The sequence below is a fragment of the Callithrix jacchus genome, chromosome 7 (assembly GCF_049354715.1).
Source record: "Callithrix jacchus isolate 240 chromosome 7, calJac240_pri, whole genome shotgun sequence".
Classification (NCBI taxonomy): domain Eukaryota; kingdom Metazoa; phylum Chordata; class Mammalia; order Primates; family Cebidae; genus Callithrix; species Callithrix jacchus.
This window is the reverse complement of record NC_133508.1, coordinates 47,928,442-47,942,716: the sequence shown is the minus strand read 5'-3', so window position 1 is coordinate 47,942,716 and position 14,275 is coordinate 47,928,442. Positions and strand designations below refer to the sequence as shown.

Here is a 14,275-nt window from a genome sequence, read left to right as displayed (position 1 = left end):
AAGCAGCTTGGGAGAGGCAGGAATGAGATTCTAGGGGTCTGGTAATGATGTTTTTTTCTTTTTTTTAATTTTAGGTAGATACTAGTGTCACAGGTAGGTCCACTTTATGAAAATTCACTGGGTTGTATACTTACAACTATAAGTAATCAGGTCACGGGTATTCATTTTATTCTTCTTCATGATTTATATGTTAAATATAGTCTTCTGTATAGAATGTAATTTTTTTTTTTGAGACCGAGTTTTGCTCTTGCCACCCAGGCTGGAGTTCAATGGCACCATCTCGGCTCACTGCAACCTCCCCCACCCAGGTTCACCTCCCGCCTCAGCCTCCCAAATACCTGGGACACCTAATTTTTATTTTTTTGTAGAGATGGTATCTCATCATGTTGCCCAGGCTGGTCTCAAATTCCTGAGCTCAAACAATCCTCCCACCTCGGCCCTTCTAAAGTGCTGGGATTACAAGTGTGAGCCGCCATGCTGGGCCAAGTTTCATTATCTTACAGACAGTGAAATTTAGGAGCTCATGGTTGATTTCTAATTCAAATTTAACCTTTATTACCAACTACTTTATTTATCTGGAGCCTATCTGGATAAGTCACTTAACATTCTGCGCTTCAGTTTCTGCACAGTGGACATCTGTACAATGAGCATGAAATCATCAGCTGAGCGTAGTCACTCTTGCCTGTAATCTCAGCACTCTGGAAATCCAAGGCGGATGAATCATTTGAGGTCAGGAGTTCGAGACCAGACTGGCCAAAAAGGCAAAACCCTATCTCGACTAAAAATACAAAAATTAGGCCGGGTACGATGGCTCATGCCTGTAATTCCAGCACTTTGAAAGGCCAAGGCAAGCGGATCACAAGGTCAGGAGTTCAAGACCAGACTGGCCAACACAGTAAAACCTCGTCTCTATTAAAAATACAAAAATTAGCTGGGTGTGGTGGTGGCACGTGCCTATAGTCCCAGCTACTCCGAAGGCTGAGGCAGGAGAATTGATTTAAACTGGGAGGCGGGGGTTGCAGTGAGCTAAGGTGGCACCATGGCACTCCAGCCTGGGCACAGGGTGAGACCCTATCTCAAAAAAAAAAAAAAAAAAAAAAAAAAAAAATATATATATATATATATATATATATATACACACACACACACACAAAAATTAGCTAGGCATGGTGGAACACAACTGTAATCCCAGCTACTCAGGAGGCTGAGGCAGAAGCATCACTTGAACCCGGGAGGAGGAGGCTGCAGTGAGCTGATATCACACCACTGCACTCCAGCCTGGGCAATGGAGACTCCATCTCAAAAAATAAGAAGCAGCAGTATCTTCCTCATAGAGTAGTGAGAAAATCACCAGCCTGTCCCTTTCCCTACTTATTTTTAACTCCATGGCTCTCATCTGCCCTATGACATGTGGAATATATTTATTTGTGTACTGTTTAGTTACCGTTCCCCTACTTGAAGTTTCTTAAAGGCAAGGACTTCTGTTCCTCTTTCTCTGACGGATCACCAGTGCCTAGAACAGTGCCTGAGACATGGTAGGTGCTCTCTAAATATTTGTTGAATAAATAAAAAATACTAGAAAAATGTACTGAACATAAAACTGACTAATTTATTAGCCGACAACAATTATCATTATCATTGAAAGAGCATACCTATTATTCTTGGCAAAAACATGAAGTCACCTTAAACCTGAATGCCAAGTTCAGCCCAAGATGTTAAATTCAGATGTTCTATTCAGTGATATAAACAGAGAATAAATGTTCTGACTCACTGCAATACAGGGTTGAAGAAAGAAAGGATTCTAAGGTTTCCAAAAAGGTTGAAGAATCAAGACTTTGTGAAGCATATTGTGGACTGTTATGCAGGAAGAAAGAGTTAAGAGACAGAGGCAGGTCCATATACGATATAAGGGGTAGGAGAAGACTGGGGAAATACATCCTGCCTCATCTTAAATATCTGCTGGAAACATTAGGAAGAGCCATGCATGGGGCAGTGTTCTGGGCTGCCCACAGCAGAGCTCTCAGTAGAGGACAATGCCCTTTGGGGGTCTGACCGCCTTCTACACTGGTGGTAGCTTTGAACTGGTTTAGCAAACTGGGAATATCTGGATAGGGGACTCACAAGAGAATGGTTTTATGCAATCACAGGTATAAAGGCTTTAAATCCAGCCTGGGCAACAAGGCAAAACACCAACTCTACTAAAAATACAAAAACTGGGCCAGTTGCAGTGGCTCATGCTTGTAATCCCAGCACTTTGGAAGGCCGAGGTAGGCGACATCACTAGAGGACAGGAGTTCAAGACCAGCCTGGCCAGCATGCTGAAACCCCATCTCTACTAAAAATACAAAAATTAGTCAGGCATGGTGGTGGGCACCTGTAAACCCAGCTATTCGGGAGGCTGAGGCAGGAGAATCACTTGAAGCTGGGAGGTAGAGGCTGCAGTGAGTCAAGACTGTGCCACTACACTCCAGCCTGGGCAACAGAGCGAGACTCTGTCTTAAAAAACAAAACAAAACAAAACAAAAAAACTGAGTCAGGAAATCACCTGAGCCTGGGGAGGTGAAGGCTGCAGTGAGCCATGAACTCCAGCCTGTGAGACACAGTGAGACCTGGTCTCAAAAAAATAAAAAATAAAAGTGTATCTAATTAATTTGATTACTAAGAGATGCAACCTCACTTTTTATCACAAACAGAACATAAGGGATAGACACCAAAAATAGTCACAACACACCAAAATATGATTAAACATTTTTCTCTTTGTTTACTTTTTTAACATTAAGCCTGGAGGATTGGCATAATCTTCCTTAAGTTAAACAAAAGTCCTTTTTAAGAGAATTTTGTTTTCCCATATCTCACAGAGAAAAAAACAAAAGCATATAAAAAAAGACTTCTAATTCCTCAATTTATGTCTTAAACCACAACTCAAAGCCGCACATACTAATCGTGAAATCTCATTCCTAGAGTTTTTCCTGTCTTGTCTGTTTCAGTTCTTATTTCACAAATGATGCTAAAATAGGGCTTTCTCCTAATTTGTTATATCATGAAGCAGCACTTCCTACCCTCACGTTCCTGATGAACTAAAAATAGATTCAAAACAGCGAAGGCCATTGTGATTTCAGGCAGAAGCTAAGACAGGATGAACCAAATTGTTCCTCTTGTTTTTTAGCAGTGTGTGGGGAAAAACACCCATAAAACATTGATATAAGGTTAATAAATAGTCATTCTACTCAAGTGACTTACTTTCCTACTTTAAAAAAAATTAAATTCCAATATAAAGAAAAATAATTGCAAATGCTTCCTCTTTGGGGTAGTCTCCTTATAAAGATAAAGATAACTCCTAGTAAAATAAATAAATAACTCCTAGTTTTATTATTGGTTTTCTTTTCTTTTTTCACAGCTGGCCACATTTAAAACTTACTAAATGCTATGACAATTTCACAATATGCCTAATCCAAGTCCAACGACGTTTCTCCAGAAAATGCATTTACATCCAAACATCACAGCTTTGTGATATAAAATTTGTCGGTTTCCTTTGAAAAAAAAAAAAAATGTCATGGAGAGATGCAGTGGCTCAAACCTGCAACCTCAGCACTCTGGGAGGCTGAGGCAGGGGATCACTTGAGCCCACAAGTTCAAAACCAGTCTGGGCAACATGGTAAGACCACCTCATCTCTACAAAAAATTTAAAAATTAGCTGGGTATGGTGGCACACACAACACGTAATGCCAGCTCTCAGGGAGGCTGAGGCAGGAGGTCAATACTGCCGTGAGCTATGCTTGTTCCATTGCACTCCAGCCTGGGTGTCAGAGTGAGACCCTACCTCTAAGTAGAAAGAAAAGGGAAAGAAGGAAGGAAGGGAGGGAGGGAGGGACAGACAATGATATACGTTATATTTCACTTTGATGTCTACTGCTTTTCAAATGAGATATATTTATGTTATGTGTATTTTACCACATTTTTTAAAAATCTGAATTGAAAAAGCCAGTTGTAAAGGGTACACATAGTGATTCCATTTATTTTTAAAAAGGATGTAGATTTACATTATAATGGACATTATCAGTGCAAATTATACATAAATGCAAATGACAATGACATGATAAATTTCCATTTTCCTCATCTTTCTTCTTTCACATATTTTCTGATGAAAACAATAAAAAACATTATTATTTCCCTCTATGCCTACCATGGGAAAACATTCAGATGAAAGTGCAGCCTTGCTCCGTATCGTCTTTACTCCAAGACCCAGGGTGACAGAGCACCTTCTATTGGGAACACTAGCAATCGCCCGGGAAAAGGACAAGAGGAAGGGTAAACTCCACCCTGGCCCAGCAGTGGCACATTCAATTCTGTTCCGGTTTCACTGGCCAAAACAAGTCACAGGGCTGAAACTACCCCAGCAGGGTGGGAAAACAGATCCTTCCCCAGACAGGGGTAGTGAATATGTGGACAACAATACAGTGATGTCTAGCAGTCCCCTCTTCCTTCAACACACAGCTGGGCACGGGTGTTCGCTTGCTGTGGAGTTGTGCCTTCCTCCTCCGCATGCTCCTCCCCTCCGCTTGCCCCGTAACTGCTCTATATCCTGCCCCGCACCTGGCTCTTTGCTCAAATGTTACCTTCTCAATGAAGCCTTCTCTTCCTTCCTCCTAGTTCCCATCTGCTTTAGTGGTTCTCCATACTTTCAAATAGTTCAGCCAAAACCAACAAGTATGTGTGTGTGTATACTTGTATACACACACACATTTATATACAGAAAAAGCAATTGTGGCAAAAAATAAACTGATGAATCTAGGTGAGTCATTCAAATTTTTTGCAGATTTAAAATTTTTCAGGGCAGGGCGTGGTGGCTCACACCTTAATCCCAGCACTTTGGGAGGCCGAGGCAGATGGATCATGAGGTCAGGAGTTCAAGACCAGCCTGACCAACATGGTGAAACCCTGTTTCTACTGAGAATACAGAAATTAGCCGGGCGTGGTGGCACGAACCGGTAATCCCAGCTATTTGGGAGGCTGAGGCAGGAGAATAGCTTCAACCCTTTGAGGTTGCAGTGAGCCGAGATCGAGCCACTGCACTACAGCCTGGGCAACAAAGCAAGACTCTGTCTCCAAAAAAAAAAAGCTAGGAATGGCAGCAATTGCCTGTAATCCCAGCTACTTAGGAGGCCAAGTCAGGAGAAATCGTTTGAACCCAGGGGGTGGAGTTGCAGTGAGCCAAAATCATGCCACTACACTCCAGCCTGGGCGATACAGCGAGTCTCTGTCTCAAAAAAAAAAAAATCAGAATAGAAAGTTGAGGGAAAAGTTAGACCCACCAGCATGCCTTTTATTTTTTTCTCTAGCCATGTGCGGCTGCACACAGTAGGCACAGGGACGGCCTAGCCAGGGTTGCTGAGAGAGGAAAAGTAAGACACAAGGTGACAGAGAGTGGAATGGAAGGGTAACGATCATGATGCAGACACAGGAAGCTCTGGTAGCACCTAGATTCTTGATTCCCATCTTCCTGTGACCCAGTTATCTCTCTGTCCCTAGGTTTGGGAAGAAGACTCCTGTATCCTTAAAATAAATCCCATTTTTGGCTTAAGCTCAATAAGGTGTTATACTACTTACTGCATGTATACATAGAAATACTTCCATTCCCCAGAGACGCGACCAGCAGTTTGCTTGTGCATGGAGTATCACCTTACTTTTTTCCACTTCCTTAAATTAGGTTTTCGGGGTTCAAATTCATTTATGCTAACTGTATATTCATGTAATAACTGAATCATCCCAGAGAGCAATTTTGAAAATCTAGCAACATATAAATGCTATGTACTTATTATGTGACTTGAGTTTCTTTTTCAGGACAGGTAGGGATCAGGCAGATGAGGGACAAAGGAGTGCCAGCAGAGGTCGGGAGACTTTGTGAGCACACACACTGTTTAGGGAACACTGAGCAGTTGGTAAGAATGAGTGTGTGTGGACATGGTGAGACACAGGCAAGAAAGGCAAGCAGCAACAAGCTCGTGACGAGCTGTGAATACCATCCTAAGACTCTGAACTTGTTCAGGAAGGCAAGGAAGAGTTTGAAAGATTTAAGTAGGGGAATAACTGGGTAAGATGTACCTTTTTTCTTTTTCTTTTTTAATTGAGACAGAGTTTCGTTCTTGTTGCCCAGGCTGAAGTGAAATGGCACGGTCTCAGCTCACTGCAACCTCCACCTCCTGGTTCAAGGATTACAGGTGTGAGCCACCTCGTCCAGATGTACCTTTGAAAACAAATCACTCTAGCTGCTGTGTGGAGAATGAATGGAGGCAGGCCACAAGCAAGCCTGAGCAATGGAAATGGGAAAGGGACAGCTCCAGAAATACTTCATGTGTGTCCCCAGCAGAACTTGGCTGTTATTTGGAAGTGAAAAGTGAGGAAGATAGAGAATCTAGATTTCAGGCCTGGATATCTAAATGAATGGTAAAATACCCTAAAACTGAGAATACAGAAGGAGATTTTTTTTTTTTTGAGACAGAGTCTTGCTCTGTCACCCAGGCTGGAGTGCACTGGCATGACCTCAGCTCACCGCAAACTCTAGCTTCCAGGTTCAAGTGATTCTCCTGCCTCAGCCTCCTGAGTAGCTGGGACTGCATGTGGGTGCTACCATGCCCGGCTAATTTTTCATATTTTTAGTAGAGACGGGGTTTCACTGTGTTAGCCAGGATGATCTCGATCTCCTGACCTTGTGACCTTGTGGCATCCCAAAGTGCTAGGATTACAGGTGTGAGTCACCAAGCCCAGCCCAGAAGGAGATTTTAAGAAGATGGGTTATGGCTAGATTACCAAGTATGAGGTACCTGGAAGAACTGCCAACCCAAAATGTCCTGTAGGCTGCCGACATCTGTTTTGTTTTTGTTTTTGCTTTTTTGAGGCAGAATTTCATTCTCTGTCACTCAGGCTGGAGTACAGAGGCGCAATCTCAGCTCACTGTAACCACTGCCTCCTGGGCTCAAGCAATTCTCCTGCCTCAGCCTCTTGAGTAGCTGGGACTATAGGCATGCACCACCACACCTGGCTAATTTTTGTATTTTTATTAGAGATGAGGTTTTGCCATATTGGCCAGGCCAGTCTTGAACTCCTGACCTCAGGTGATCCCCCTGCCTTGGCCTCCCAACATCTGTTTTATTCACCATCACTACTTTCTTGTTCGAGGAAAGACTTAAAGTGATTAACAAAAAGTACATTTAAAAGGCTGGGTGCAGTGGTTTACGCCTGTAATCCCAACACTTTGGGAGGCCAAAGGAGGTGGATTACCTGAGGTCAGGAGTTCGAGACCAGCCTGGCCAACACAGTGAAACCCTATCTATACAAAAATCAGCTGGGTATGGCAGCTCATGTCTATAATCCCAGCTACTTGGAAGGCTGAAGGTAGAGAATTGCTTGAACCCATGAGACGGTTTCAGTGAGCTGAGATCACACCATGGCACTCCAGCCTGGGTGACAGAGCAAGACTCCATCTCAAAAGAAACAAACAAAAAAACATACACATTAGAGGTCTTTTCAATTTAATTAAATTAACAAATTTATTCAAAGAGATAAGGAAATTAGGACAGAAGTAAAATGATGGTAGAAAGAAAAAAAAAAGATAAACCCAGGAGTGAGATCAGCACACACTACACACTTACAGCAACACCGTAAGTAACTGACAGCCCTCCTCAACATCAGCGGATGCTTAATGGCAAAACATGATTCAACCGAACAAGTTTTAGAGCAGCCTGAATGAAGACATCACGCATCAGCTCTGCTGGTGCGGCTTGATTTCAAGGTAGAGTTGAGAGTACCTAGGGCAGGGGTTCAAATCCTGGGACCCATGAAGTCCAGGAGGACCTTCAATTCTCTAAAGATTTTCAAGGATGGCCAGGTGCGGTGGCTCACGCCTGTAATCCCAGCATTTTGGGAGGCCAAGGCAGGTGGATCACAAGGTCAAGAGATTGAGACCATCCTGGTCAACATGGTGAAACCCCATCTCTACTAAAAAAAAAATACAAAAAATTAGCTGGGCACAGTGGCGCGTGCCTGTAATCCCAGCTACTCAGGAGGCTGAGGCAGGAGAATTGCCTGAACCCAGGAGGCGGAGGTTGCAGTGAGCCGAGATCCTGCCATTGCACTCCCGCCTGGGTAACAAGAGCGAAACTCCAACTCAAAAAAAGAAAAAAAAGATTTTCAAGGAGGTCTCTTACTCCAAAAAAATTTTAAAAGATGACTCTCCCAGGGAATGTCCTTCACTCAATCCTCCATAAAAATTTGCTCTCTGGCCAGGCATGGTGGCTCATGCCCCTAATCCCAGCACTTTGGGAGGTGGGCGGATCATCTGAGGTCAGGAGTTCCAGACCAGCCTGGGCAACATGGTGAAACCCCATCTCTAATAAAAAATTTAAAAGATTAGCTGGGCATAGTGGCGCACGCCTGTAATCCCAGCTACTCAGAAGGCTGAGGCAGGAGAATTGCTTAAACCCAGGAGGCGGAGGTTGCAGTGAGCTCAGCTGAGATGATGACACTTGCACTCCAGCCTGGACAACAGAGAAAGAACTCTATCTCAAAAAAAAACAAAAAAAACTTGTTTTGCACAATTACAGAAATGTGGTCAGTTGTCTGTTCCTCTCTTCTGATATTGCCATTTTATGCCTTATTATTAAAGGATGGATTTGAAAAAAAAAAGGATGGATTTGAATACTATAAATTCTACAAGTAAATATGCCATAGGTTTATAGTATGCTTAATTTATGCATCTCATTGTCTTTTGAGGTAAAAATAAAAACAGAAGACAGAAGGTAGAAACAAACTCTTGTCCAGGAGCAGGTGCGGTGACTTACACCTGTAATCCCAGCATTTTGTGAAGCCAAGGTGGGAGGATCACTTGAGGCCAGGAGCTGGAGACGAGTCTGAGCAGCATAGTAAGATGCCATCTTTACAAAAATATTTTAAAAATTAGCCGCCATGGTGGCACGTGCCTGTCGTACTAGCTACTCAGGAAGCTGAGGCAGGAGATCACTTGAGCCTACTGAGCTACAACTGTGCCACCACGCTCTAGCCTGGGCAACAGAATGAGACCATCTCCAAAAAAAAAAAAAAAAAATTGTCCAGAATCTCACTAGCTTACTAGGGATTCTAAAATACACCACAAAATGAACCTCTATCCCTCAGAAGTCAAGGTGCCTGAGGGATGGCTTATTTTCTGACGACCACATGTAGGAGTATTTCCACGGCCACTAAAAGCCCAGAAAGGTTTTCATTTTGCTTTGTTTTGTTTTGGTAAAGTCAAATGCCATACATAAACATTCAGGACTGATTCGAATCTTCTGAAGCCAGCTCCTCTGGGGAGGTCAGAGAGGAAATACAGTCATGGGCTGCATAACGACGTTTTAGTCAATGACAGACCACATACACCACAGTGGTCCGGTAAGATTCTAATACCATATTTTTACTGTGCCTTTTCTGTTCAGTACGGTCACATGCTGTACAGGTTTGTTGCCCAGGAGCAATACCCAGGCTATACCATAAGTATCTTAGGAGTTCTACTATAGAGCCTCAGTGCGGAATACGCTATGCCACCTACATTTGTGTAACTACACCCTATGGTGTTCACATAATGGTGCATTTCTGTCGTTAAGTGACTGTAGCTGCTTGATTTAAATCACCAAGCAAGTTACACTCATCTACCCCCAACCTTTTCCAACCCCCTCCACATACACACACAGGGACCTCACTATGGAATAGTACAGGACTGGCTCCCAGGAATACAAACAGCTTTCCTGCTTCTCCTCATTGGTTATGCCTTAGCATGGTTCCTCCATATCCCCTACTAAAGCAGGTCCTTAGTAAACAAGTAAACAAAGCACTAGCAAAGTCCCCAGAGTGGCCACCCCTCAGCTCTCTTGGGTAAGAGGAGCCTTCCCATGGCTTGAGCTGAAGACTTATGCCCCAGAAGTGCCATTCTGATTGTGAGAAAGGAGTGGAGACAAAAATGCCTAAACTAAAAACGGGGGCCTCCGGATCTCCTCAACTACTTCAGATGCCTACATCTATGGTCACTGTGACATGTGGAGGTGAGAGGCATAGAGGAATGGGATGGACCAGGAGGGTGTTCTTGGGATGGGATTGGGCTGCTGGCCTTCACACTTCGGCCTTGCCCTAAGCATCCATGGCTTTATGCATGGCCTCTTCATCTCCCAGGAAATGCATGAGCTCAATGGGCTTCAAGCTCCTGTTCAATTCACAGACAATGGGAATACCCAGAGTCGGCTCCATGATGCCCTATTCCAGGAGACCCTCCCAAGGCTCAACCATGCCAGGAAAGCTGCTGCCAGGCGCCTCAATCAAAACCTGTTTCCTCTCCTGGGAGTAGGGAATTATTTCTTCATTCCAAAAGGCCAGAGCTCCAACAACAGTGACCTTCAGACTCTTAGAGAAAAGCAGGTGCCCTACAGTGAAGTCTGCGCACCAGCAATCCTTGCTGCTGTTGCTGTACAAGAGATGTTGAGGCCGAGCGCAGTGGCTCACGCCTGTAATCCTAGCACTTTGGGAGGCCGAGGTGGGTGGATCACCTGAGGTCAGGAGTTCAAAACCAGCCTGGCCATCTTTAAAAATAAATAAATAAATAAGAGATGTTCAGCTCTATCAGAGGCATCCAGATCTTTATCTGGGCCTCATGGTTCTTGGCAACAGCTTCTGCTTTTTTGAGGCCAGTCAGACCCTCACAGTGCTACTCTATAAGGTGCACCTACTGGCAGCCACATCTGGTCAGTGACATCCAGTACCGTCCAGGGGGTCAGCACTGCTGTCTTCCGACCTGAGGTGACACAGATGTCAAACTCAAAGCAAGCATTTCTCAGTGCCTCCCAGAAGGCTCAGGTCAGTGTCACACCAGCTACTGAAGTGGTTCTCCAGGTGCCAGGTACCCTTGCAGTACCAATCAGCACCATCTGCAGTCAGCAGCTGAGGTGGGCTCAGGATGCAGCATTGACTGTGGTCACTGAGATTCCAGAGTCCCCACTGCCTGGCTCCCAGTGCACACCAGCTCTGCACCCCATAACCCCTATCCAGCTTCTAGTGCCCCTGGCCCACCACCCAGCAACCCGTGCACCACTGCCTGGCTCCTGTGCACTTTCTCCAGCACGAGTTTTAACACATAAAAACCTAACAGCTCAACAAGCCCAACTTCCCTATGTCCGCATTGACAAGTAAAGTACGAAGGCTTCCAAGCAATTGAGAAATGTTATAGGATGAATATGACAGAGTGCAAAGAGACAAGGGTAGAGTAGCACAGTCACCCTGCAACCGCATTTTTCCAATCAATTTCTGCTGCACGTTCCAGGTTACTTACCCAACTCAAAAAAATGTTTACTCAACGGTTACAAAAAGCTTGATTGCTCAACCACATTTCTTCTCCAAAGAATACTGTAACCATGTCCAGGACTTACTCCCAGATCAAAACCCTAAAGCATCTAGTGCTTTTACCCAAGCACTCCCCTATAGCTCAAATGTGTCACCTCCAGAAGGGGACCATCCATGTCGGCTCCTGGCCTCAGCAAGGGTACTCCTGGCACTCCACTTTAATTGTAATAGAGTCCCTTTCACTCTCATAAGAGTCTTGGTATGGAAATGACCTGAGAAGGTCACCCCACACCTGACAGCCCAGGTGTTCCTTCTACTCTAACCTCTCTTTACCTACATGCCCTCCACTGCCTCTCATGCTTCCCTTCCCTGCCAAAGGAATGCAGGCAAGGTGAGTCACCTTCCTCCATGAGAACTTTCCCAGGTGAGTCAATCTCTCAAAAAGAAAAAAAAAGCACAAAATACTTACAAAGGCCAACTTCTGGCAATTACTAGCAAAATACACATTTTTCTTTTCTTTTCGTTTTTTTGAGACAGGGTCTTGTTCGGTCACCCAGGCTGGAGTGCAGTGGCACGATTTCAATTCACTGCAGCCTCAACTTCCCAGGGAAGTACTGCTTGAGTGCAGGAGTTAGAGACCAGCCTGGGGAACACAGCAAGACTCTATCTCTACAAAAAATCAAAAAATTGACCAGGCACGGTGGCTCACGCCTATAATCCCAGCACTTTGGGAGGCCAAGGCAGGTGGATTGCTTCAGATCAGGAATTAAAAACCAGCCTGGCCAACATGGTGAAACCCCTTCTCTAAAAAAATAAAAATAAAAAAATTAGCCTGGCATGGTAGTGTGTGCCTACTCAGAGGCTAAGGCAGAAGAATCGCTTGAGCGCAGTAGTTTGCGGCTGCAGTGAGCCATGATCATGCCACTGCACTCCAGGCCTAGGCAACAGAGACTCTGTCTCAAAAAAAAAAAAAAAAAAAAAGACTGTAAATGATATTTTCTCAGGAAGTAGAAAAAGGTTGTGATCCTTTAATTCTCCAAAGCCAGGCAGTAATTAATTGTATCTTTTTTAAAATACAAGGAATTTTATAAACTGTAACAAAAATTGTTAATTGTGTTTTTTGCATCTAATCAATAACATGAAGAAGTTAAATATACTTAACCCTATTCTGCCAGGTGGTGAGAATTAAGGACCAAAGGAATAAACCTGCCTAATTAAATTGCTTTCTTGAGTCACCCATGACACTTAAAATATTAATATTACTACTTCAAATTAGAATAATAAGAGGCCAGGCGTGGTGGCTCACATCTGTAATCCCAGCATTTTGGGAGGGTGAGGTGGGCAGATAACCTGAGCCCAGGAGTTGAAGACCAGTGTGGCAAAACCCCATCTCTACAAAAAAATACAAAAATTAGCCAGATGTGGTGGCACATGCCTGTAGTCCCAGCTATCCAAGAGGCTGGGGTGAGAGGAACACCTGGGTCTGGAGAGGCTGAGGCTACAGTGAGCCATGAGTGTGCCTCTGCACTTCAGCCTGGGTGGCAGAGTGAGGCCTTGTCTCATGAATAAAGGAATGAAGCACTCCACCTGAAAGTTAATCAGAGAGCCAATCACGTGCAATGGGTGAGTGAAGTGCTACCCCAGGCCCCATCTTTCCAAGCTTTCTACACAATGAGGAACTGCGTAGCTACTACTGGCCAGAATCTCAGCTGCTCCTGTTTCCAGCTGGGTTATTTCGCTAAGCCTTGATTTCCCCATTTATAAGAAGGTGACAAAATATCTCTTTTTGAGACGGAGTTTTGCTCTTGTTGCAGTCTCAGCTGACTGCAACCTCCGCCTCTCGGGTCAAGAGATTCTCCTGCCTCAGCCTCCCGAGTAGCTGGGATTACAGGCACCCGCCACCATGCCCAGCTAATTTTTTTTTATATTTTTGGTAGAGACAGGGTTTCACCAAGTTGGCAGGCTGGTCTCAAACTCCTGACCTGGGTGATCTGCCCTTCTTGGCCTCCCAAAGTCCTGGGATTAGAGGCGTGAGCTATGGTACCCAGCCTCCAAAATATCTCTAATGTTGTAAAACGCTCATCAGAAATAAAGGTAATATAGAACACAACTTGAATTAGTATGTATTTATCGGTTATAGTCTATCCCCACCCAGCACAATACAAGCTCAAAGAGAGCAGGGATTTGGTCTATTATATTCACAACTGTATTCCCAGCAACTGTAACGTACCTAACTCCCAGAGAGCACTTGGCAAATATTTCCTGAACAAATGAAAAGTGTCTATGTGACCCATAGCAAATAGTCTTTTTTTAAAAAATAACTTAAACCTACTAGTTTTTTCCATCCCTTTGCTCTTTTAGTCTTCCTTTTAGGGTCAGACACCGTTCCCCTTTGTGGAAGGCTCTGCTTTATCTAAATAACATGAATGTTTACAAAACTACTAAAAAGCACCTCACACGTCAGCTAATTGTGAAACCGAAAGATCAAAAACCTAAAACTGCCAAACATGACATGGCAGAGAAACATGCTGCGAGTAGACTCATTTTAACTGCAGTCTGTTATTTAAAAAAGGTTTCTTGCTGCAGCAACTTCAAGCCTTTTATAACCAAAAACCTCCCAGGGAATAGAAGTGGATAGTACTGTCTCCATTCTCATCTTCAATCCTACTTGGTTCAACAGACAAGATGGACTTAGACAACTAAGCATCCACTACTTCTACTTCTGGGGTTTTTTTTGTTTGTTTTTTTTGAGACAAAGTCTCACTCTGTCATCCAGGCTGGAGTGCAGTGGTGCAATCTCGGCTCACTGCCACCTCTGTTCCCCAGCTTCAAGTGATTCTCCTGCCTCAGCCTCCCAAGTAGCTAGGACTTACAGGCACGTGCCACCACACCCAGCTAATTTTTGTATTTGTAGTAG

The 14,275-nt window shown here is 44.1% G+C and overlaps 1 protein-coding gene across 11 annotated transcripts in view; it reads right to left on the bottom strand.

The window, feature by feature from the left end:
* UBE4B (ubiquitination factor E4B) overlaps positions 1 to 14,275 on the bottom strand; it is a 150,964-nt gene that overhangs the window by 113,337 nt on the left and 23,352 nt on the right. For 3 of the 11 annotated variants that reach the window (XM_054258751.2, XM_078330335.1, XM_078330338.1), the window contains exon 2: positions 6,103 to 6,244. The exons of the other annotated variants lie outside the window; for them this stretch is intronic. The gene's annotated coding sequence lies outside the window, so the exon portion shown is untranslated. The remainder of the gene's footprint in view (positions 1 to 6,102; positions 6,245 to 14,275) is intronic. 11 annotated transcript variants of the gene reach the window in all.